Below are 23,795 nucleotides of genomic sequence, written 5' to 3'. Positions count from 1 at the left end.
ATGCTCTTTTGCAGTCCAATGTGTGCAACTGACGTTCAGCAGGGCAGGTATGCGGTCTGGGAAAGAATGTTGGCAAGACAATTGACTGGTTAAGATGGAACTCCGACACCACCTTTGGCAGGAACTTAGGGTGAGTATGGAGCACTACTCTGTTATGATGAAATTTAGTACACGGAGCATGAGCTACCAGGGCTTGAAGCTCACTGACCCTACGAGCTGAAGTAACTGCCACCAAGAAAATGACCTTCCAGGTCAAGTACTTCAGATGGCAGGAATTCAGTGGCTCAAAAGGAGGTTTCATCAGCTGGGTGAGGACGACGTTGAGATCCCATGACACTGCAGGAGGCTTGACAGGGGGCTTTGACAAAAGCAAGCCTCTCATGAATCGAACGACTAAAGGCTCTCCAGAGATGGCTTTACCCTCTACACGAAGATGGTAAGCACTAATCGCACTAAGGTGATTCCTTACTGAGTTGGTCTTGAGGCCAGACTCTGATAAGTGCAGAAGGTATTCAAGCAGGTTCTGTGCAGGACAAGAACGAGGTTCTAGGGCCTTGCTCTCACACCAAACCTCCTCCACTTGAAAAAGTAACTCCTTTTATAGTGGAATCCTTCCTAGAGGCAAGCAAGACACGGGAGACACCCTCAGACAGACCCAACGAAGCGAAGTCTACGCCCTCAACATCCTGAGAGCCAGAGACTGAAGGTTGGGGTGCAGAAGCGCTCCGTCGTTCTGCGAAATGAGAGTCGGAAAACACTCCAATCTCCACGGTTCTTCGGAGGACAACTCCAGAAGAAGAGGGAACCAGATCTGGCAGGGCCAAAAAGGCGCTATCAGAATCATGGTGCCGTGGTCTTGCTTGAGCTTCAGTAAGGTCTTCCCCACCAAAGGTATGGGAGGATAAGCATACAGGAGGCCAGTCCCCCAATGGAGGAGAAAGGCATCCGACGCTAGTCTGCCGTGTGCCTGTAGTCTGGAACAGAACAGAGGCAGCTTGTGGTTGGTCTGAGAGGCGAAAAGGTCCACCGAGGGGGTGCCCCACTCTTGGAAGATCTTGCGTACCACTCTGGAATGGAGCGACCACTCGTGCGGTTGCATGACTCTGCTCAGTCTGTCGGCCAGACTGTTGTTTACACCTGCCAGGTATGTGGCTTGGAGAAGCATGCCGAACTGGCAAGCCCAACGCCACATCCCGACGGCTTCCTAACACAGGGGGCGAGATCCGGTGCCCCCCTGCTTGTTGATGTAATACATTGCAACCTGATTGTCTGTCCGAATTTGGATAATTTGACAGGACAGCCGATCTCTGAAAGCCTTCAGTGCGTTCCAGACCGCTCGGAGCTCCAGGAGGTTGATCTGCAGATCCCTTTCCTGGAGGGACCACAGTCCTTGGGTGTGAAGCCCATCGACATGAGCTCCCCACCCCAGGAGAGACGCATCCGTCGTCAGCACTTTCGTGGGCTGTGGAATTTGGAATGGGCGTCCCCAGGTCAAATTGGTCCGAATGGTCCACCAGTGCAGTGAAGTGCGGCAACTGGTGGAGAGGCGGATGGCATCTTCTAGATTCCCAGTGGCTTGGCACCACTGGGAAGCTAGGGTCCACTGAGCAGATCTCATGTGAAGACGAGCCATGGGAGTCACATGAACTGTGGAGGCCATATGACCTAGGAGTCTCAACCGTGCTGTGATCTGCTGAGACGCTCTGGTCTGAGAAGCCTGGGACAGGAGGTTGTTGGCCCTCGCTTCGGGAAGGAAGGCCTGAGCCGTCTGAGTATTCAGCAGAGCTCCTATGAATTCCAGAGATTTGGCTGGCTGGAGATGGGACTTTGGGTAATTTATCACAAACCCCAGCAGCTCCAGGAGGTGAATAGTGCACTGCATGGACCGGAGAGCTCCTGCCTCCGAGGTGTTCTTTACCAGCCAATCGTTGAGACATGGGAACACATGCACTCCCAGCTTGCGCAGATACGCCGCGACCACCACGAGGCACTTCGTGAACACCCGCGGGGCCGAGGCGAGCCCAAAGGGCAGCACACAATACTGAAAGTGCTGTGTCCCCAGACGGAATCTGAGATACTGTCTGTGAGCTGGCACTATCGGGATGTGAGTGTATGCGTCCTTTAAATCCAGGGAACATAGCCAATCGTTTTTCTGAATCATTGGTAGAAGGGTGCCCAAGGAAAGCATCCTGAACTTCTCTTTGACCAGGTATTTGTTCAGGCCTCTCAGGTCTAGGATGGGGCGCATCCCCCCTGTTTTCTTTTCCACAAGGAAGTACCTGGAATAGAATCCCTGCCCTTCCTTCCCGGGTGATACGGGCTCGACCGCATTGGCGCTGAGAAGGGCGGAGAGTTCCTCTGCAAGTACCTGCTTGTGATGGGAGCTGAAGGATTGGGCTCCCGGAGGACAATTTGGTGGAGGGGAGGCCAAATTCAGGGCGTATCTGCACCACACTATTTGGAGGTTATAAGAGGCCACCTTTGGTGAAAAAATTTTAACCTCCCCCCGACTGGCAGATCGTCCGGTACGGACACTTTGATGGTGGCTATGTTCCCGTGGATCCAGTCAAAAGCCCGTCCCCGGCTTTTGCTGTGGAGGCGCAGGGGGCTGCTTAGGCGCACGCTGTTGACGGGAACGAGCGCGCTGGGACTGTCCCTGTGCCTGATGAGGCCTTCGGGCCGGCTGGGTGTACCTACGCTTATTATAGGCATAGGGCGCAGCCTGCCTGGCCCGGGAAAAATGTCCACCTGCTGAGGTGGATGCTGAAGGCGCCCGGTGGGAGAGTTTGTCGAGGGCGGTTTCCCGCTGATGCAGTTGGTCCACCAACTGTTCGACCTTCTCACCAAAAATATTATCCCCCCGGCAAGAGACATCGGCCAGTCTCTGCTGGGTGCGGTTGTCCAGGTCAGAGGCACGCAGCCATGAGAGCCTGCGCATCACTAAACCTTGGGCCGCAGCACGAGATGCCACGTCACAGGTGTCATATATACCCCTGGACAGGAACTTTCTGCACGCCTTCAGCTGCCTGACCACCTCCTGAAAAGGCCTGGACTGCTCCGGTGGGAACTTAGCGACCAGGTCCGCCAGTTGCTTCACATTGTTCCGCATGTGTATGCTCGTGTAGAGCTGGTAAGACTGGATGCGGGTCACGAGCATGGAAGATTGGTAGGCCTTCCTCCCAAACGAGTCCAGAGTGCGAGACTCCCGCCCTGGGGGCGCCGAAACGGTACCCCTCGAACTCCGTGCCCTCTTGAGAGCAGAGTCCACGACCGCCAAGTCATGAGGCAATTGAGGCCGCATTAACTCTGGGTCCGAGTGGATCCTGTATTGGGACTCCGCTTTCTTGGGGATGGTGGGATTAGATAATGGTCTCAACCAGTTCCGAAGCAGTGTCTCTTTGAGGACATTGTGCAACGGCACCGTGGAGGACTCTCTAGGTGGTGATGGATAGTCGAGGACCTCGAGCATCTCAGCCCTCGGCTCATCCACAGAGACCACGGGGACGGGAATGCAAATAGACATATCCCTGACAAAGGAGAGGCTCTCAGGTGGCGAGAGCTTTCTCTCTGGTGAAGGAGTGGGGTCGGAGGGAAGGCCCACAGACTCCTCTGAGGAGAAATATCTGGGGTCCTCCTCCTCCCCCCACGAGGCCTCTTCCTTGGTGTCGGACATGAGCTCCTGCAGCTCAGTCCTCAACCGGGCCCGGCTCGACGTCGAGGCACCGAGGCCTCGGTGGCGTCGTCGAGTGGTGGACTCCCGCGCCGGCGGGGATGAAGCTCCCTCCATCGACGTCGACGGGGACTCCACCTGTGTGGCGGTCGAGACCGGCGCTGCAAGCGGCGTTGGCGTTGAAGGCCTCGGCACCGGGCTAGAGCACGCCGGCGCCTCCATCAACGGCGCAAGCACCCCCAGCGCCGGCACAGTCTGGCGCATCAGCCCTTCCAGGATCCCCGGAAGGATGGCTCGGAGGCACTTGTCTAGGCCCGCAGTCGGGAAAGGCGAGGGGGCCGGTAGAGGTGTCGGTGCCAGAAGCTGGTCGGGTCCAGGAGACGGCACCAAAGTGCTGGCACCCTGGCGTGACGATACCTCTACCACCGAGGGGGACCTCTCCTCTCGGCGCTGCCGCTTCCTCGGCGTCGAATCATCCCTGGCGCCGGGAGCCGGATGCGCAGTGGGCGACCGATGACGGTGCTTCTTTGCCTTTTTACGGTGCCCGTCATCAGCGCTTGGTGGAATAGAAGAGGAGGAAGTAGATCCCCCTCAGCCTCGAGGGATCGGGTCCAACAGGGTTCGGTCCCGAGGGCCCTGGGTAGAGGGAGTGACCGGGGCCGATTGCCCACGCGGCCTCTCACCCCTGCCGTCTCCGGAGGACCGGCGGGCCGACGGGACCTGTGCTCCTGGGGTCGGTGCCGATTTCGTGGACATCGGTACCGGTACCGAAGACCCGGCCGTCGATACCGATGCCGTCGAAGTCGACGTCGAGGGGCCGGCGCAAGTTCCAAAAAGACGGTCCCGTAGAACTTGCCTCGCTACCTGTGTCCGTTTCCGGAGACCGAGACACAAGGTGCACGTCTTGGTATCGTGCTCCGGCCCGAGGCACCAAGCGTGAGTGTCGGTCTGCGAGATAGGCCGGCCGCACCGACCACACTTTTTAAATCCACTCGGGACCTTCGAGGACATCGACGGAAAAATCGCGTCGGCGAAGTCAAAGTCGTCGATGGTGGTGGTAAAATTCACACCTCGAAAATAAATCGACCGCGCGGCCACAAGGCCGCAACGAGACGCCCCCGCTAAAAGACGAGGGAAAAACAAAGTTCTGCGTTTTGTTTTTTTAGACAAAATAAAATAGAAAACGGAGAACAACGAAGGAGGAAAAAAAAAAAAACTCGCGGCGAAAGCGCGATCCGGTTTCCAGGGCTGACAGAGAGAGAGAGACGAACGCGGCTCTCTCCAGCGCGGAAAAGAAAAGACTGAGCGGGAACAGTCGCGCACGGGCGGGAAGACGGCCGTGCATGCGCGGTGGGCGTACCCTGCGTGCGGGACCGCCCGCAAAGTTTTGTTCCGGTTGGTGGGGGCTGCCGTGGACATCAACCCAGTCGTGAGAACAAGCAGCCTGCTTGTCCTCGGAGAATAATGGATATACCATTGGTTCTAGATTGGGGTCCAACACACTGATTATCTCAGTTTTGTTTTCTTCATTTGGCTTGTTTCGGCAATGTATTATCAGATCTCTATGTAAGGGAGGATCCCCTTCTGTATTTTGAAAAATGAAAACCACCTCATTGGCTCTAGGGGTACTGCATCACCTTGAATCGTTTTTGCGATCTTGAACAATGGCCATTGTGTCTCTCACTCTCTCTCTTTCTCACTCTCTGTCTCTCACACACACTTGCACACAGGCGAATTGCAGGATTTGGATGGCATGAGAGGCAAGGGGAGGGGAGAACATAGGAGAATCGGTGCACATCATTTAGAGGCTGCAATCGCTGGAAACGGAGGGGAGGGAACGGCCTAGGAGAACCACTGCACGTGGAATGCATTGGAGAGGATGAGAGCACAGGGAAGAATTGCAGCACATGGAGGGAAAGGCAGGGCACCGAGGAGAAGCAGAGGCACAGTCCAACATACTGTAGCTCACAAACAACAATCAGAGACACATTCCAACGTGGTGAACATCATATGACTAGAAAAAGAACACTAACTGCCGAGGAGCAGGCTGAAGTTAAAAGAAAAAGAGCTGAAGCACAATGAAAAAGGTGTGCAGCTCTGAGTGAAGACGAAAAGGCACATGAAAGTCAAAAAGCCACTTCAAGAAAAAGGTCCAGGAAACAAAAGATGACTGATGAGGAAAGTGCAAGTAACCAACAAAGAAACGCCGATTCAGAAAGGCACAGAACTGCTGAAATGACGGACAGAGACAAACACACAGAACAAGGCACACTGATATACAACACAAAAGATTTGAAAAAATGACAGAAGAAGAAAGAGCAACAAATAGAAAAAGGAGAAAATATTTAGAACATGAAAGAATTAAACAGAGACAAACAACAAGACAAAGACGAAAAGATTTAGGGCGGAAAAGACTTGCAGAAATGACAGACAAGCAACGAAGAACGACTACATAAAATATAACAGATTTCAAACGCAAAACATTTGGAAATCTGAAACAAAAGAAAAAACCCTGTGACACAGCACAAAATAAAGCAAGAACGGATACAGTGACAGCACAGTGCAGAACTCCAACCACAGGAATTGCAATAAGAGACTGTATCAATGAGAAAGAAAAACAATACTATAGTTGTGGCCCAATGAACGCAGTCTGTATATTTTGTAATACAAGTACATAAGTAATGCCACACTGGGAAAAGACCAAGGGTCCATCGAGCCCAGCATCCTGTCCACGACAGCGGCCAATCCAGGCCAAGGGTGAGAGAGAGAGAGAGTGAGAAAGAGAGAGTGTGTGTGTGAATGTGTGAGAGAGAGAGAGAGAGAGACAATGTGTTAGAGTGTGTTTGCGAGAGAGAGAGAGAGTGTGTGTGTGTGTGTGTTATTGAGAAAGAGAGTGTGTGTGAGAGAGACAGACTTTGCGTGAGTGTGTGAAAGAGACACACACAGACTGTGTGTGTGTCTGTGTGTGAGAGAGAGAGCGAGAGACAGTGTGTGACAGTGATTGCACTGTCTATGTGTTCTGTATCCTTTTCTTTTTTAGATATTATCCTGTTTTTTTCTGTTATATATAAATTTATGTCTGTGTCGTCCGCTGGGTACCACGCGGTTCTGTGTCTGCCTAACATCAGATCAGCTTGCCTCCAGCTTTCCCTTCCCTCTCACTGTTCCGCCCTCCGACGTCATAACGTCTTTTTGCGAGTGCGGGACAGTGAGGGGGAATGTGGTGTTGTAGGCTGCTGTCCTTCGCCTCTCAGACTCGTGCCATTGCTTACTGCGTTGGCCCGCTTCCCACTACCCTGCTGCCTAAATTGTACCTCGGGGTTCCATAGCTGTCTGTTTTCGTAACATCCCCCAACGTCAGTTCAGCTTGCCTCCAGCGTTCCCTTCCCTCTCACCGTTCCGCCCTCTGACATTTTGATGCGAGGGCGGGGCAGTGAGGGGGAACGGAACACTGGATGCTGGCTGACGTCATTTGATGTTACGAACCCAGGCAGCTAGACAGCAATGGAACGTTGGAGGTGCAAATTATTATATAGGAGATGAAGGTACACAGCACACTCATACATTAAAATAGAGATACATACCTGTAGCAGGTATTCTCCGAGGACAGCAGGCTGAACATTATCACTGATGGGTCATCCTCCGCGACGGCCCAGGAGCCCAGAAATTAGAAAAAAAACCAAGAACTTTCTAGATCGCAGCCTCGCACGAGACAGGAGACACTGTGCAAACGCGAGGAGGTTCTGAGAGCAGAGTCCACCACCATGGAATCGTGAGGAAGTTGGGCCTTCACCAATAACAGGCTCTCCATGGACTCTGTACTGGGACTCAGACTTCTTGGGGACCACTGGATTAGAAAGAGGGCAAGACCAATTCCACATGAGCACTTCCATGAGTGTATTATGCAGAGGGGCCATTGCAACCTCAGCAGGTGGAGAAGGATAATCCAGGACCTCGAGCATCTCAGCCCTGGGCTCATCCACAACCTCCATAGGGAATGGAATGTCCTTAGATATTTCCCGTACAAAGGATGAGAAAGTAAGACTCTCGGGTGGAGACATCCTTGCTTCAATCGGTGGAGTAGAATCAAAGGGAAGCCCACAGGACTCCTCCTCCGAAAAGAACCTGGGGTCTTCCTCTTCTTCCCACGAGTGCTCATCTTCGGTATCAGACAGAAGCTCCCTAAGAGCAGCCCGAACCCGAGCCTGCCTCGACGTCGAGGATCGACGACCTCATGGGGGGTGTCGAGAAGTTGACCCCTGCCTGGACTCCGGTGAAGCTTCCTCCACCGACGTTGAAGGGGAGTCGACCTGGGTGGCAGCAGACGCCGGCACCGCAAGCGGTACCGAGGACGGGGACCTCCTCACACGCGATGGCCCAGATACCGCCTCAGCAGTCATTGCAGAAGGCGCAAGCACCCCCGACACCGAGGCTGACTGGCGAAGCAAGCCTTCCAGAACCTCCGGAAGAAGGGCCCTGATACGCTCGTCGAGAGCTTCCATCTGTAAAGGCTGGGGGGCCGGTACAGGAGTCGGTTGCAGAGTCTGAAGGGTCTTGGGAGCTGGTACCAGGCTGCCAGATGACCGACGCATTGGCACCTCCTGAATGGAGGGTGAGCGATCCTCCTGGCACCGGCGCTTCTCGGGTGCCGAATCCCTCGGCTCCCCGGAGCTCTCGGTACGGTGCCTGGAAGGAGAACGATGACGATGCTTCTTAGCCTTTGCTCAACGCCCATCATCGAGACTCCTCGGTACCGATGAAAACATGGAACCCTCACACCTCCTCGGGGCCGGGTCCGACGCAGATCGGTCCCTGGGGGCCTGCATAGCAGTAGGCCTCAAAACAGGTGGAGACCTACTCGATGCCTTGCTGCTCCCAGCTCAATGCGGTCTTTCGGCAGCCATTATCTAGACTCCCGATGTCGATGCCTCCCTCAACATCGACCTCGGTACCGATGTCAATGCCGAAGTCGAAAGACCGGACCGATCTGAAAAAAAGTCTCTCACGCTGAGCCTCTCAAGCTACTTGGGTCCGCTTTTTCATCAATTTACACAGCTTACAAGCAGCTGGGAGATGGTCGGGCCCAAGACACTGAAGACACCACGTGGGGGGTCGGTACTGGAGATGGTCCGGTTGCACCGAGTACAATGTTTGAAGCCGCTGGGTGTCCTCGATGACATGGAGGGGAAAACGGCGGTCGCGAAATCAAAAGACTCGATGGTGCCAGAAAAAAGGGGCACAAAAAGAGGATAAACAGCCCGACTGAGCAGCCTAAGGACGGCCGCGTTGAAAAAGAAAGAAAACCTAAAGAGAGGAGAAAAAAACCTAAGAAATAAAGGAAACTACTATTTTTTTTTTAAATATTTAGTGACAAGAAATAGTTAGAAGAAGAGCTTTAAAGCGCAAAAAACACGAACCGGGGTCTCCTGAGCCGATTTTTGAAGAGCAGCAAACGAGATGTCTCTCTTCAGGACGCGGATCGAAAAAAACTAAAGGTGACACGCTCACGTTGCGGCCGGGAACCTGCTCGTGCATGCGCAGTGTCTCCTGTCTCGCGTGACGCTGCGTTCTAGAAAGTTCTTGTTTTGTTCTAATTTCCGGCCTCCTGGGCTGTCGAGGAGGATGACCCATCAGTGATAATCTTCAGCCTGCTTGTCCTAGGAGAATAAAGAGTTCCAGTAATCTAAATCTATGATTAGGGCAAAATAAGCATTCGGATACATATTACAGGCAAATAAGGTGTAACTGAAATATGCATTGTAAAGCAAAAAAAAAAAAAAAAGAAGATTGTAATACTTTATCTATATGCCATTTGAAGGTCAGTTTTTGATTAAAAAAAAAGAAATCAAGTCAAGATCCTAATCTTATCTGAATAATTTAAAGTGCGTCCCATAAGAACAAGTGCTGAAGGAACCAAACAGAACAGATTTGGAAAAAGAATTAGGTTTGCATTTTGAGATGTTGAGAAATAATTTATTATCTAGTAACCAAGTTGATATGTGATTTAAACAAGAATTGAGTGGTGCAATATTAGTCACAGGAAAAGGTGAATTGAAATTCCATGTGTAAAAGGTAAAAGGATAGTGATAGGAGTGTACTACCGTCCACCTGGCCAGGATGAACAGACGGATGCAGAAATGTTATCAGAAATTAGGGAGGCTAACAAACTGGGCAACACGATATAATGGGCGATTTCAATTACCCCAATGTTGACTGGGTAAATGTAACATCAGGGCATGCTAGGGAGGTAAACTTCTTTGACAAAATCAAGGATTGCTTTATGGAGCATCTGGTACAGGAGCCAACAAGAGAAGGAAAAATTCTAGACCTAGTCCTTAGTGGATCTCATGATCTGGTGCGGGAGGTAATGGTGATGGGGCCGCTTGATAACAGTGATCATAATATGATCAGATTTGTTATTAGCTTTGAAGTATACACAAGAAATCCAATACGTTAGCATTTAACTTTCAAAAGGAGACTAAGATAATATGAGAAGAACAACCAAAAAAACACCTTAGAGGAGCGGCTGCGAGGGTCAAAAATTTACATCAGGCGTGGATGCTGTTCAAAAATAACATCCTGGAAGCCCAGGCCAAATATATTCTGTGTATTAAAAAAAGAGGGAGGAAGACCAAACGATAGCTGGCAGTGAGGTGAAGGAAGCTTTTTGAGCTAAACAAAAATCCTTCAGAAAATGGAAAAAGAAACCGACTGAAAATAATAAGAAACAGCATAAGGAATGTCAAGTCAAATGCAAAGCGCTGATAAGGAAGGCAAAGAGGGGGGTCCCATGATGCAACGCGGCTGATCGGACGCACGCGATCTAGCTCCGCTCCCGACGCCCCTGAAAATCAGCTAATTCAACCGCAAAATTCTCTTTTAAGATAAGAAAAACGGAGAACAGTGCAGCGGAAGAGTAGGGCAGCGCATCTGCGCCCTAGTCGGCAGCCCAGCGAGGACGGGAGACGGGTATGCCCTCTAAGACTCAGCGGCCTAAAAAGACCCGCGAGGTGGAAGCGCGCGCCAAAATGGCGACGGTAAATATGGCCGCGGGGGAGATCAGCCAGCCAGCAGACGCCTTTAAAGATTTGATCCAACAAGTTACCGCAATACTGGAAGAAAAGCTATCCAAGTTCCAAACATCGGTGGAGCAAATCAGAGAGGCAGTGGAGCGGCAGGGCGCGAGGCTGCAACAAGCAGAGGAAAGAATCTCCAGGCAGGAGGACAGGGCAGAGGCAGCAGACACGAGGTTGGTGGAACTTGAACAGAAATGCGGGAAACTGGAACAACAACTAGATGACTTGGAGAATAGGAGCAGAAGAAATAATGTGAGAGTAGTGGGACTCCCTGAGACAGTAAAAGAGAAAGATTTATGGCACTTCATGGAGTCATGGCTGCCGGAAAAGCTGGGATTACAGGGGCCTGAGAAAGGATTGAAGGTTGAGCGGGTACATAGACTCGGTGCACTGAAAGAGGGAGACGCACGCCGCAGGACGGTCATTGCCAGAATCCTAAATTACGCTGATAAGGAGAAACTTCTGCTAGCGTTCCGGAAGAAGAAAGGGGAGCTGGAATATGACGGGCATAGAATCCTCAAGACTACTCTGCTGCAGTAACTGAACAGCGTCGGAAGATGGGGCAGCATTGCAAGAGGCTGTATGAGAAAGGAGTAAAGTTCGCTCTGCTTTTCCCCGCTAAAGTTCGGATCATGCAGGACAATAAAGTACTTTTCTTCACAGAACCTAAAGAACTGGGAAACTATGTGGAACGCATGCAGCTCTGAATGCCTGTTTCCAATTTCCATCTAACGTTTTTTTTTTCCCTTAGTTTTGGGATTCAGAAGATGTGGCCGCAGCCCTGGTGGCCAATGAACAGATGATAATGTGCAGAACCCCACAGCTAGCTAAGTAAGACGTAGGAAGCTCACTGTATGTGTTGGACTTCTGCAGACCAGTGGAGCAGACCAATGAGAACTGCCTGCCAGAGATGGCTTTGCAGGGAGCTGGGAGGAGCAGAATCATGTTAAGCAGCGAGTGGACATCTTTATCGGCATGCAAGCAAGGGGAGCCTCCTCGAAGTTCTTACTACACCTTAAATGCCCGAGCTGTGGGGTGAGAGACAAGGCAAGCTGTAGTGACTGAAGAGTATAACACTCAGATATGGTCCGCAGGTATTCTGAGTCTCTCAACATGTAATTGAATATCTGTATGAGACCAGTTATGTTTATGTTTACATGTTAAGGTTAATATGTTTCAAATGTTATAAGCCTCATTAGCGAGAGACCTGTTAATGGTTTATGCATAGAGACACCAGTTCAAAGGTATTATGTTTAGTATTGTACCGCATGACACAGGTAGGGTGCCATGGGGGAAGAAATAGGACATGCACATAGAGGGTTATAAGAGACTATTTTGTAAGGGGGGTAGGGTAAGCTCAAGGGACCGGGGGGAGTTAGTGTTAAGGGGATGAGTGAGGCGAAGAAGCCGTGGATGTGGTTGGGGGGGAGACTGAATGTGTTGAATGGTTGGGAGAGTTTGGAAGGTAGGGGGGGGTATCCTTCCATGGGAGGGGGGCTGGGAGGGAAGAGGAGTGGAGAGGGAGTGGGAGAGAAGTTGTCCACCGCACAACAGAAGGAGCTAACTAGCGCATTTCACGCTGCTACCAGAATTTCCTGGGGGGTTTGGCTGGGAGGCCCCCTTGGTGCGAATCTCATGAAATCTATTGTGAACATTTGGATATGGAGATTGCTTTTGTATGGCTAGTTTGAGAGTTATATCCCTAAATGTGGACGGAGTCCACTCACCAGTCAAACGTTTTAAAATATTACAGACGTTACGGAAACAACAGGCTGACATCGCCTTACTGCAGGAAACACACTTGGGGAACGCTGAACACGTCAAACTGCGTAGAGAGTGGGTGGGGGAAGTATACTATGCCTCGTACAATAACAGGCAGAGAGGTGTGGCAATCCTATTAAAAAAGAACTTGGCATTTGAGTTGCACAGATTGTATCAGGACCCGGATGGCCGGTATGTAATTATAGCAGGCCTTCTGCAGGGACAGAAAGTGGCTATATGTAGCATATATGCACCCAATATATATTCACAGAAGTTCTTTACCCTACTGGCTGCAAAGCTCACCACATTTGATAACTACCCATTTATACTAGGGGGGGACCTCAATATAACTAGTGATCCCTCAATAGACCGGAAACCAGCTAAGACAGTTAGCAGGGACCATGATGGGAAGGGAGTGAACTTTCTTATCAACGAACTGGGAGTAACTGATATTTGGAGGCTACTACATCTAGAAGAGAGGGAATTCACTTTTTTCTCTCATCCTCACGGAGTCCATGCGCGCCTTGACTACGTGCTGATAAGTCAACCCTTAGTGAGATTGGCTGAGAAAGCAGAAATTGGCGAGGCGGTCGTCTCTGACCATGCCCCAGTGTGGGTCCAACTGAGGTGGGGTGAAAAGGAAAGGATGAGTCGTTGGCGCATGAACCCGGCCCTGTACCAGGACCAGACCTTTTGCCAATATCTAAAGCAAGTGTGGGGAGAATACGTAGAAGAAAATTCAGAGCAGCCAGTAAATAACAGAGTCTTTTGGGAAGCAGCAAAGGCAGTGATACGCGGAAAGATATTAGCGTACACCGCAGCCCTCAACAGAAAGAGGGACAAGGAGCTCCACACACTCATAGCCCAGGTACAGGGAGCAAGGAGAGGGCTTGTTCTCTCGCCCTCAGAGGTTAATAGGACAGAGTATGCGGCAGCAAGAAAGAGGCTGCAGACAGCGCTAGATGCCAGAGCACTGTATGATATACGTTTATACAAATACCGCATGCACAGATGGGGCAACAAAACGGGGAAACTGCTAGCGTCCCTTGTGCGGCAAAGAAGTGGAAAAAGTTTCATAGGAAAAATTAAGGATGCACAAGGTAAAGCACAAACGGGGAGGGCAGAGATTCAACAAGAATTTGTCCGGTTTTATTCTTCCCTCTATGCAAAGGGTTCCTTCTCAGAGGCAAGCTGCGAGAGCTTCTTTGCAGGGCTGAGATTACCATCCCTTACAGAGGCACAGGTAGCTAGCCTAAATGGACCGATTGAGGGTCGGGAGGTGCTGAATGTCATAAAACAACTGAAATTAGCAAAAGCTCCTGGACCTGATGGCCTGGGGACAGAGTTCTATAAAATACTGCAGGGTGAGATAGTCCCATCATTAGTGGCTATGTGTGAGGAAATATGCGTCTCGGGTGACATGGGCACAGTTCTGAATCATGTGCACATCACGGTATTACCAAAACCTGGTAAAGATGTGGAGCTTGTAGGCTCTTATCGCCCTATATCCCTGTTGAATCAGGACATTAAGATTCTGGCGGCAGTTTTAGCAGCGCGTCTGGGCGCAGTGGTGCCACATCTGGTCCATCAAGATCAAGTGGGCTTTGTAAGGGGCCGATTCGCCTCAGCCAACATATTAAAGGTCAGCCGCATTCTGTTGGAGGGTAGTAAAACAGCAGGGGACAAGATTATGGCAAGCCTAGATGCCGAAAAGGCTTTCGACAAAGTAGTGTGGGAATACTTGTTTTGGGTGCTCCGAAAATATGGGATTACGGGCGAGTTTTTGGAGTGGGTTCAGGCACTATACAGCAATCCCACTGCCCAAATTATAATAAATGATATGCTGACTCCTGTTGTGCGCTTGGGGGGAGGCACCAGACAGGGGTGCCCATTGTCGCCTCTTCTGTTTATCCTCACCCTAGAACCACTAGCAGCTAAAATCAGACAAGAGCCGACTCTGAAAGGGGTTCAGGTAGGAGGTCGGGAATACCGCATAAATATGTTTGCTGACGACATGTTGCTGTTGGTGGATGATGCTTCCACAGGTATCTTCCAAGTGATGGACATTATTAAAAAGTTTGGCCAATTTTCGGGTTTGTGCATCAACTTTGGAAAATCTGAGGCACTCCCAATTAGTAACCCATGTGCATGTGCTCAGATGTCAGACTTCCCGCTGGGATGGGCCAGGGAGGGGATCAAATATCTGGGAGTGTACTTAAGTGCAAAAGTAGAATGGGTGTACAAAAAAAATGTAGTGGAAAGATTGGAAGCCATTAAGAAGTTATGCCACAAATGGAAAGATCTCCCAGTCAGTTTTATGGGGCGAGTGGCTCTAGTAAAAATGGTCCTGCTACCGAAAGTATTATACCCTTTACAGATGGTGCCCTTATGGGTTCGCAAACGGGAGGAGAGTCAATATCGCAGTTTAATTACCTCGTTTATATGGCATGCGAAGAGACCTAGAATTTCATTTGCTAAACTGGTCCTAGATAAAACACAGGGGGGCCTTCGGCTGCCTGATCTCAGAGCATACAACGTGGCAGCACTGATGCGTTGGATACATGAGTTACATTCCGGAGGGACGACCTTCTCTCCGGAAGATTATTGGGAGAGTTGGTGTGCCCCTCTAGATCCATTCGTACTTATAGACACGGCACAGGCTAGTGGTTTTGGCAGGGTAAAAATCAGTCCATACTTGCTTGCATTGCGGAGGGCTTGGAAATGGTGGAGAGAGCTGGGTGGAACAAGGGGAGGAGTGGGTCCTTTTGTCACTTTGATAGGAAATTCGGACTTCCCAGCAGGCCTTGGAAGTACGATATTCCACTCTTGGAGAGCAAAGGGGTGCAGATACATTGGGGATTTCCGCCGGGTGGGTGAGCAGACTTTCCCGTCCTTCGAGCAGATCAGGCGCGCATGGAGCATCCCTAATACCCAGTTTTTTGCCTTTTTGCAAGCTAGGGACTATGTATTGTCAATAGAACGTAAATATGGGGGCCCGGTATCCTTTGGTAAAATTGATTTGGTGTTTATGCAAGTGCCACCCATATTAAATAAGTTGTCTATGTGGCATAAGATTATCAGGGACAATAGACAAGTTACATACCTGCAGCAATTAGCGCACACTTGGAGTAAAGAAATTGGGGGCACAGTGACTGAGGAAGAATTAGGGAAGGCCTTTGGAGAGCTTTGCAAAGTTACACCAAACACTGCTTTACAGGAGATACAATTTCGCATTTTACACAGGGTTCACGTCTCCAGGGCAAAGGGGAAAGCACTGGGGTTGTGGCCCGATGATCAATGTGTGAAATGTAGAGCGCATGTGGGAACACTACTGCACTCCTTTATGGAATGCCCTAAGCTGGGTAAGCTTTGGCAGGGCGCCCTTACACACATAGAACGCTTGGTACAAGATGAATTTGATTGGTCCTACTCAGTTGCATATTTGGGCAGCTCGATGAATCTGAGAGAGCAAGGGCTGAGTGAGGCCCAATGTAAGTTCGTAATAGTGGCCACCATACTAGTCAAAAAGTGCATTCTGATGTCATGGATAGATAATGCCCCTCCCCAACTCAAAGTGTGGATGGGCCTGATGAGAGAAATGGCTAGCTGGGTAATGAAGACGATACAACCTCATGCATCTCCAGGATTGCAGCAATACCGACTGCTATGGGGTAGAATTCCTGAGGCTGAAGCATTGCTGTTGGATCCTTCAGCTGAGAATAATTGAGGACTAAATGATGCTAAGCTAACACTCGGGAGAGGGGAGTGAAAGGAATCTCCAAGAGGAAATTAGAGAGACTAGAATTGTCTGGTTACTAGCAGTGGACAACAGGGGGGGGTGGGAGGATGGGAGGGGGTGGGAAGTTTAACCATAATCAAAAAGTCGAAGGTGTTTCATATAACTATAAGCCATAGAAGGGTAGTCTATTTTGTGATATACTTGTGTATTGGCTTTTACTTGGTTTGTTGTTGTACCAGCGGAAGTCCCCTTGTAGGGACATGTATTTGCACTTTATTTTTTTTGTACTTTATCTTGACATTCTTATGCACCAAAGACACAATAAAGATATTTTCAAAAAAAAAAAAAAAAAAAAGGAAGGCAAAGAGGGACTTTGAAAAAAAGATTGCGTTGGAGGCAAACACACATAGCAAGATCTTTTAAAAATATATTAAAAGCAAGAAGCAGGCAAAGAATTGTTTGGATGGCTAGATGATCGAGTGGTAAAAGGGGCGATCAGAGAAGACAAAGCCATAGTGGAGAGATTAAATTTAATTCTTTGCTTCGGTCTTCACCAAGGAAGATTTGGGAGAGATACCAGTGCCAGAAATGGTATTCAAAGCTGACGAGTCGGAGAAAGTGAATGAAATCTCTATAAGCCTAGAGGATGTAATGGGGCAATATGACAAATTGAAGAGTAGCAAATCTCCTAGACCAGATGGTATTCATCCCAGAGTACTGATAGAATTGAAAAATGAACTTGCGGAACTACTGTTAGTAATAAATAATTTATCTTTAAAATCGAGCATGGTACCGGAAGATTGGAGGGTAGCCCATGTAACGCCGATATTTTAAAAAGGTTCCAGACGGGATGCAGGAAATTATAGACCAGTGAGCTTGACGTTGGTGCCGGGCAAAATGGTAGAGACTATTATAAAGAACAAAATTATAGAGCATATTCAAAAGAATGGATTAATGAGACAAAGCCAATATGGATTTAGTGAAGGGAAATCTTGCCTCACCAATCTATTACATTTCTTTGAAGGGGTGGACAAACGTGGATAAAGGCGAGCCAGTTGATATTGTTTATCTGGATTTTCAAAAGGCGTTTGACAAAGTACCTCATGAAAGGCTCCAGAAGAAATTGGAGAGTCATGGGACAGGAGGAAGTGTCCTATTGTGGATTAAAAACTTATTAAAGGATAGAAAACAGAGAGTAGGGTTAAATGGTCAGTATTCTCAATGAAGAAGGGTAGATAGTGCTGGGACTGCTGCTTTTTAACATATTTATAAATGACCTAGAGATGGGAGTAACTAGTGAGGTAATTAAATTTGCTGACGACACAAAGTTATTCAAAGTTGTTAAATCGTGAGATGATTGTGAAAAATTACAAGAGGACCTTACGAGACAGGGAGACTAAATGATAGATAACTTTTAACGCGAGCAAGTGCAAAGTGATGCATGTGGGAAAGAGGAACCCGAACTATAGCTACGTAATGCAAGGTTCCACATTAGGAGTCACAGACTAAGAAAGGCATCGTTGTTATGTTGAAATGCTCTGCTCAGTGTGCTGCGGCGGCTAAGAAAGCAAATAGAATGTTAGGTATTATTAGGAAAGGAATGGAAAACAAAAGTGAGGACGTTATAATGCCTTTGTATTGGTCCATGGTCCTCAGGGTGGTGGCCCCAGGGTCCCACCTACTCTAGGGATTGCTTTTAAACATCCTACAGGTTCTTGAAACGTGGGAAGCTATGTAATGGAAGAAGAAAATCAGTCTTACCTGATAATTTTCTTTCCATAAGTCCTTCCCACTATTCCAGAGGCCCACCCACGGTTTCTGAGATGTTTAGTCGGTGTGAAGTAATGGGTCAAATGACGACTGCCCCTCACATAATGCTTCCTGCATATCTCTTGTTCTCTACAAGTTGTCCAGAGATGAGAGAGGTCCACTCATGTTTGTTCATCTGGTTAGTGTTAGGCTAGCAAGTTGTTTAAGGTTGTTGTGTTTATTCTGCATTTCTCCTTACTGTTTGTCTACGTAAATACCGAGAAGCTGGACTGGATGCTAAGAGAAATATGTCTCAGCTTAGTTTTAAGTTCTCTATCTCCACCTGCTGGTTGATGGATACAACTATCCCACAGGTTCTGGAATAGTGGGAAGGGGTTAATGGAAAAAAAATTATCAGGCAAGACCCAATTTCTCCATAGTTACAGAAATTTACCTGCATGGTTATTCTCCATTTAAGTTAAAAAAAAAAAAACAAGGGACTTACTAAATGGGAAAACCATAGTGGGGCTTGGGGCAAGAGCCATCAGGTTACATGACCAAGATGCTTCTACATGTCTTGGCTTTATTTCCCAGCACTGCCAAGATATACAGTACAGCCAAAATGGTCTGTATTGTCCTACTTCATCTACTATATTGGATATCAAAAAATGTATCTCTCTCTTTTACCTCCAAAATTTCATATACAAATTTATTTTTGTTATTTATCTGCATCTATTTATACAAATCATTTATAACATATACAAAAGAATAATATGAATAAAGAATACTATTTGCTCATCAACTCTACAAATGCTTACTCATAGGATCTGAAAAACCCACTATAGTATAAATATATGCAAAAAAATGATTTCAGAACATTCTTAAATCATGATGACACCACCATCCCATGATTTGTGGTTTATATGACCGTACCTCCCATGTCTTAACAGGGCAGGGTCATGAGCTTATTACAGTAAAAAAAACTCACACACTACTAATTTACTCCTGACAAGTGCTATTTACATTTTATGATCACTAGCTTGAAATGGTGTCACAACTGACACTTGCCACTTAGATTTTATGATCATTAATTGTACGAGGTGGCCTAAACTACATCACACCCTATGCCATTTAGGTCATGCCAGGTTCCCCTCTTGGAAGCCACTGCCTATTCCAGGCCATGTGTCTTATGCTGGAGGGAATCAACCATACAAGGGTAGTGTGCCAGAAAAAAACAGTGTAGTGGCCCTCCGATCGAAATAGAGGTAAAGTCAAAGAAGCCAAATTTTAAGGCTGTCAATTTGTTCATCCAGTAATAAATAGTCACTCATAGCTAAGCCCTCTAGGTCCCTTCCAGCAGGCTGCTATTTTGCACCTTACTGCCACCATAAAACATTTCATTAGCTTCCAAACCCTTGATTCCACACCGCCCCACACATGTAGCAGAAAGTCTGATTCCTTTCCAGCTGAATTCCAAAGATTTTTTTCCCCATCATTCTAATGCATCAATCCCAAAAATCTTTCACACCAATCCAGTCCCACCATATATGCAGGAATGTTCCCTGCTGACCACACTGTGTCCACATATAAATTTTGTGGAGTCTGACCAGCGTCAAATGACACCTATATAGTAGCTTATAGCCATTCTCCACACAATTAGCTGCAATGGATATTTTCACTATGTGAGCAAATACATTATCTCATTCACCCTCTCCCAGGGGCCCATCTAAATCCTCTTCCCAGACTTCAATGTCAGGGTCATGAGCCAAGATGGTTTAACAGCATATTGTATAGCTTGTTAGAATTCATTTTCCCCCCAAACCCCCTCCTCTGGCACATTGCCTCAAAACCCCCCCCCCCCAAAATCGAACTCCTCTACCCTTTCAGCTCCTTATCTCTCCCACTATCTTTCAGGTAACCCCTTAATTGTAAATATCCAAACAGACCCCTGCTATGCAGCTTATAGAGATCTTGCAATGCACTAAAAGTTACCAATTTCCCTTTTGCATGTAAGTACCCCAATCGCATCAATCCTTTCTGCTCCCATTCCCAACCCCCCCCCCCCCCCCCCCCCCGACTCTGAGCTAGGGGACAAGCCCTCACTGGCCTGAATGGTTGTCCATGCCAAGGCCTGTTTTTATCCCCAGCTAGATCTTTTTTTTTTTTTTTTTTTACTTATGCCAAATTCTCAGTGTGTGCCTAAGAAATGGACTCAGGGCACCCTCCCACTCTTAGTTTTAGATCCCTGATGCTCAGACTAACCCCCTTCTAACCCAACTAACCCCTCTTCCAGCACAACCCTTTGTGTGTCTATTCCAATCAAATGGCCCTGATTTTGGCTGCTACATGCTACTTCCTAAGATCTGGGACAGCTAATTCCCCCTCCCCCCACACACTTTTTTAGGAAATCACAGTACTCTTCGGGCTACTCAAGGCGGCCTCTTTTTCCATATAAACCTCCACAGTTTCTTGATTAGCACTTTAAAAAATATGGGGCCTGCCTATCGTAAATAATTCAGAGCATCTTGGATATCAAGGGGATTGAGGTAGGGGACGGACCATAGTATCATATTGTTTGCAGTCTATATCTTATCTCCACCAAAGTTTGACCGAAAGTGCAAATAGTAATAGGGTTAGTGGACACCCTGTCTTGTCCCTATTCCCAGCCCAAAGAACCTTGAATACTTCCTGTTCACTGTCACACAGGCTTTGGAAAGCTAGAAAATTCCCTTATTCACCCTAAAAGTCCTGCCTTAAACCCCATGTTTTCTAATGTTTTAAACATAAATACCCAGGCCAACTGGTCAAAGGCCTTCTCTGCATCAATAAAGAGCAAAAAAGAGAGGATGTAGTGAACTTTCACTGCCCATATCAACATAAGAACTTTACTGATACTGTCCCCTGCCTGATGATCAGGCATAAATCCCAACTGATTCTTCTAAAATAACCCAGCACCTGGTTCAGCTGCAAAGCCATAATCTTGGCTATGATCTTTATATCCACGTTGAAACAAAGTTATCAGCCTATATGACCCAAAGAAAGTCCAATCTTTATTAGACTTTGGTAACTAATTAGATTGTAAGCTCTATCGAGCAGGGACTGTCTCGTCATGTTCAAGTGTACACCGCTGCGTATGTCTAGTAGCGTTATAGAAATGATAAGTAGTAGTAGTAACACCATAATGCCAGCCCATGATATGGGACACCTCCCAACTGCACCTCATTAAATAGGGTCTACAGGGGTCCCCACCAATAGATCCAAAAAGGTTTTATAAAATTTGGCCAAAAACCAATCTAGACCAGAGACCTTATCAACTTTAAGGGATTTTATTGCTGCCCAAATTTCCTCCTTAGTAATCAGCCCATCTAATACCTTTGCCTCTACTGGAGTCAGCTTGCTCAAAGTTGTAGAATTTAGAAAACTATCAATATACCCCAATGGAGGCGAGAGTTCCTCTATAAAGATCTTCATAGAACTCCCTAAATCTATACCTAATGGCCCCCTCTCATTCAGAAAGTACTTCCCCATCTGTAATATAATAAAGCTCATCTACACAGCCGCCTCCTGCTTCCTTATCTCAATGGAGAAAGGTAGATAGTGGGGTTCCCCAGGGGTCTGTGCTGTGACCACTGCTTTTTAACACATTTGTAAATGATCTATAGATGGGAATACCTAGTGAGGTAAGGTAAAATTATGTATCATAACTGATAATTTTCTTTCCATTAATCATAGCAGATCAATCCATAGACTGGTGGGTTATGTCCATCTACCAGCAGGTGGAGATAGAGAGCAATCTTTTGCCTCTCTATATGTGGTCATGTGCTACCAGGAAATCCTCAGTATACTCGATATCAAAGCTCCATCCGCAGGAAATCACCAAACAGAGAATCACACCCACAAAGGGACACTCCGCCACCCAACCACCGCCAAAGCAGGGGGAGCACCCACTCCCGCCGACGCGGGGGGAACTGGCATGTCCTGCTACCGCAACCGCGGGAGGAGCTGGCTTAACCCATCACCGCCAAAGCGAGAGGGAAACAAAGCTATCCTACTACCACACGAAGCGGGAGGGAGCACTGGCATAATTTAGTTATGAATCCAACCACTGTCGAAATGGGGGGAAAGAAGCAGCAGCTCACTGTAGCACAAAGTCGTCCCAACTCCATGGAAATCCAAGTGGAAGAACTTGAACTCGAAGTCCTCCTGAACAGGAACTGAAGTCTAAACTTGAACCTGAAATATAACTGAACTAGAACAAACAGTACAGATATCCGGGAGGGACTATGGATTGATCTGCTATGATTAATGGAAAGAAAATTATCAGGTATGATACATAATTTTACCTTCCATATCATCAAGCAGATCAATCCATAGACTGGTGGGATGTACCCAAGCAGTACTCACCCAGGGCGGGATATGGAAATCCCAGAACGCAACACTGAAGCTCCAAACTGGGCCTCGGCCCGTGCTGCCACGTCCAAGCGATAATGCCGTAAGAAGGTATGAGCCGACGCCCAAGTCGCCGATCTGCAAATCTCCTCCAAGCAAACGGACCTGGACTCTGCCATCGAAGCCTAGTAAATGGAGTAATGTCCTGTGCCACGTTGCTCTACGGGCACTGGGACCACCGCCCCAAGGCGGAGCAAGTTGTCCAGAGTCTGCTGAACGGCTGCCACTTTGAGGGGAAACTTGCAGGGAGAGTTTATTTATTTATTGCATTTGTATCCCACATTTTCCCACCTTTTTGCGGGCTCAGTGTGGCTTACAATATATGAATAATGGAAATACAATATGTTACAACTTGGTTATGGATTACATTGTGCAGAGTTATGCGAGACAATCGAAGTATTGTTAAGAATGTAACAATGGGACATAGACATAGAAACATTGGAAGGAGACAATGGGAAGCTTAAAGGGCAGAATTAAGACACAAAGACATATGGTGTACATCTTTCAGTGAGTAAATGTATGAGTGATGTGAGATTACGGGGGATGAGAGATCAGAAGTGGATATATGGTGCATTGAAAATTAGTGAGTGTGGACTCTATGTGTTTAGGCTCTTTCCGTAAATTTTTTCGAAAAAATGGGTCTTCAATAATTTGCGGAAGGAAGCTTGTTCGTGAATTGTTCTTAGGTTGCGCGGCAGTGTATTCCAAAGCTGCGTGCTCATGTAGGAAAAGGTTGACGCGTGTAGAGTCTTGTATTTCAAGCCCTTGCAATTAGGGAAGTGGAGGTTGAGGTATGTTCGGGATGATCTTTTAGCGTTTCTGAGTGGCAGGTCTATCAACTCGGACATGTAGGCTGGGGCTTCGCCGTAAATGATCTTGTGGACTAAGGTGCATACTTTAAAAGTGACACGTTCCTTAAGTGGAAGCCAGTGTAGTTTCTCTCGTAGTGGTTTTGCCCTTTCATATTTTGGTTTTCCGAAGATGAGTCTGGCTGCTGTATTCTGGGCTGTTTGGAGTTTCCTCAGTATTTGTTCTTTGCAACCTGCGTATAGTGAGTTGCAGTAATCCAGATGGCTGAGGACGAGGGATTGCACTAGGCTGCGAAAGACGAATCTTGGGAAGAATGGTCTTATCCTTTTCAATTTCCACATGCAGTAGAACATCTTTTTAGTTGTGTTGTTTGCATGGGTTTCGAGTGTTAGGTGTCGATCGATAGTGACTCCAAGGATTTTTAGCGTTTCTGAGATTGGAAGATTTAGGTTTGGTGTATTTATCGCGGTGAATTCATTTGTGTTGTATTGGGAGGTGAGTATCAGGCATTGAGTTTTTTCTGCATTTAATTTCAGACGAA

The 23,795-nt window shown here is 47.9% G+C and overlaps 1 protein-coding gene across 1 annotated transcript in view; it reads right to left on the bottom strand.

The window, feature by feature from the left end:
• The window catches only part of REXO1 (RNA exonuclease 1 homolog), a 222,883-nt gene that overhangs the window by 13,801 nt on the left and 185,287 nt on the right, over window positions 1-23,795 (bottom strand). The window lies entirely within an intron of this gene.

This window comes from Microcaecilia unicolor, chromosome 11 (assembly GCF_901765095.1).
Source record: "Microcaecilia unicolor chromosome 11, aMicUni1.1, whole genome shotgun sequence".
NCBI classification, from domain to species: Eukaryota; Metazoa; Chordata; class Amphibia; order Gymnophiona; family Siphonopidae; genus Microcaecilia; species Microcaecilia unicolor.
This window is presented reverse-complemented; position numbering and strand designations above follow the sequence as displayed.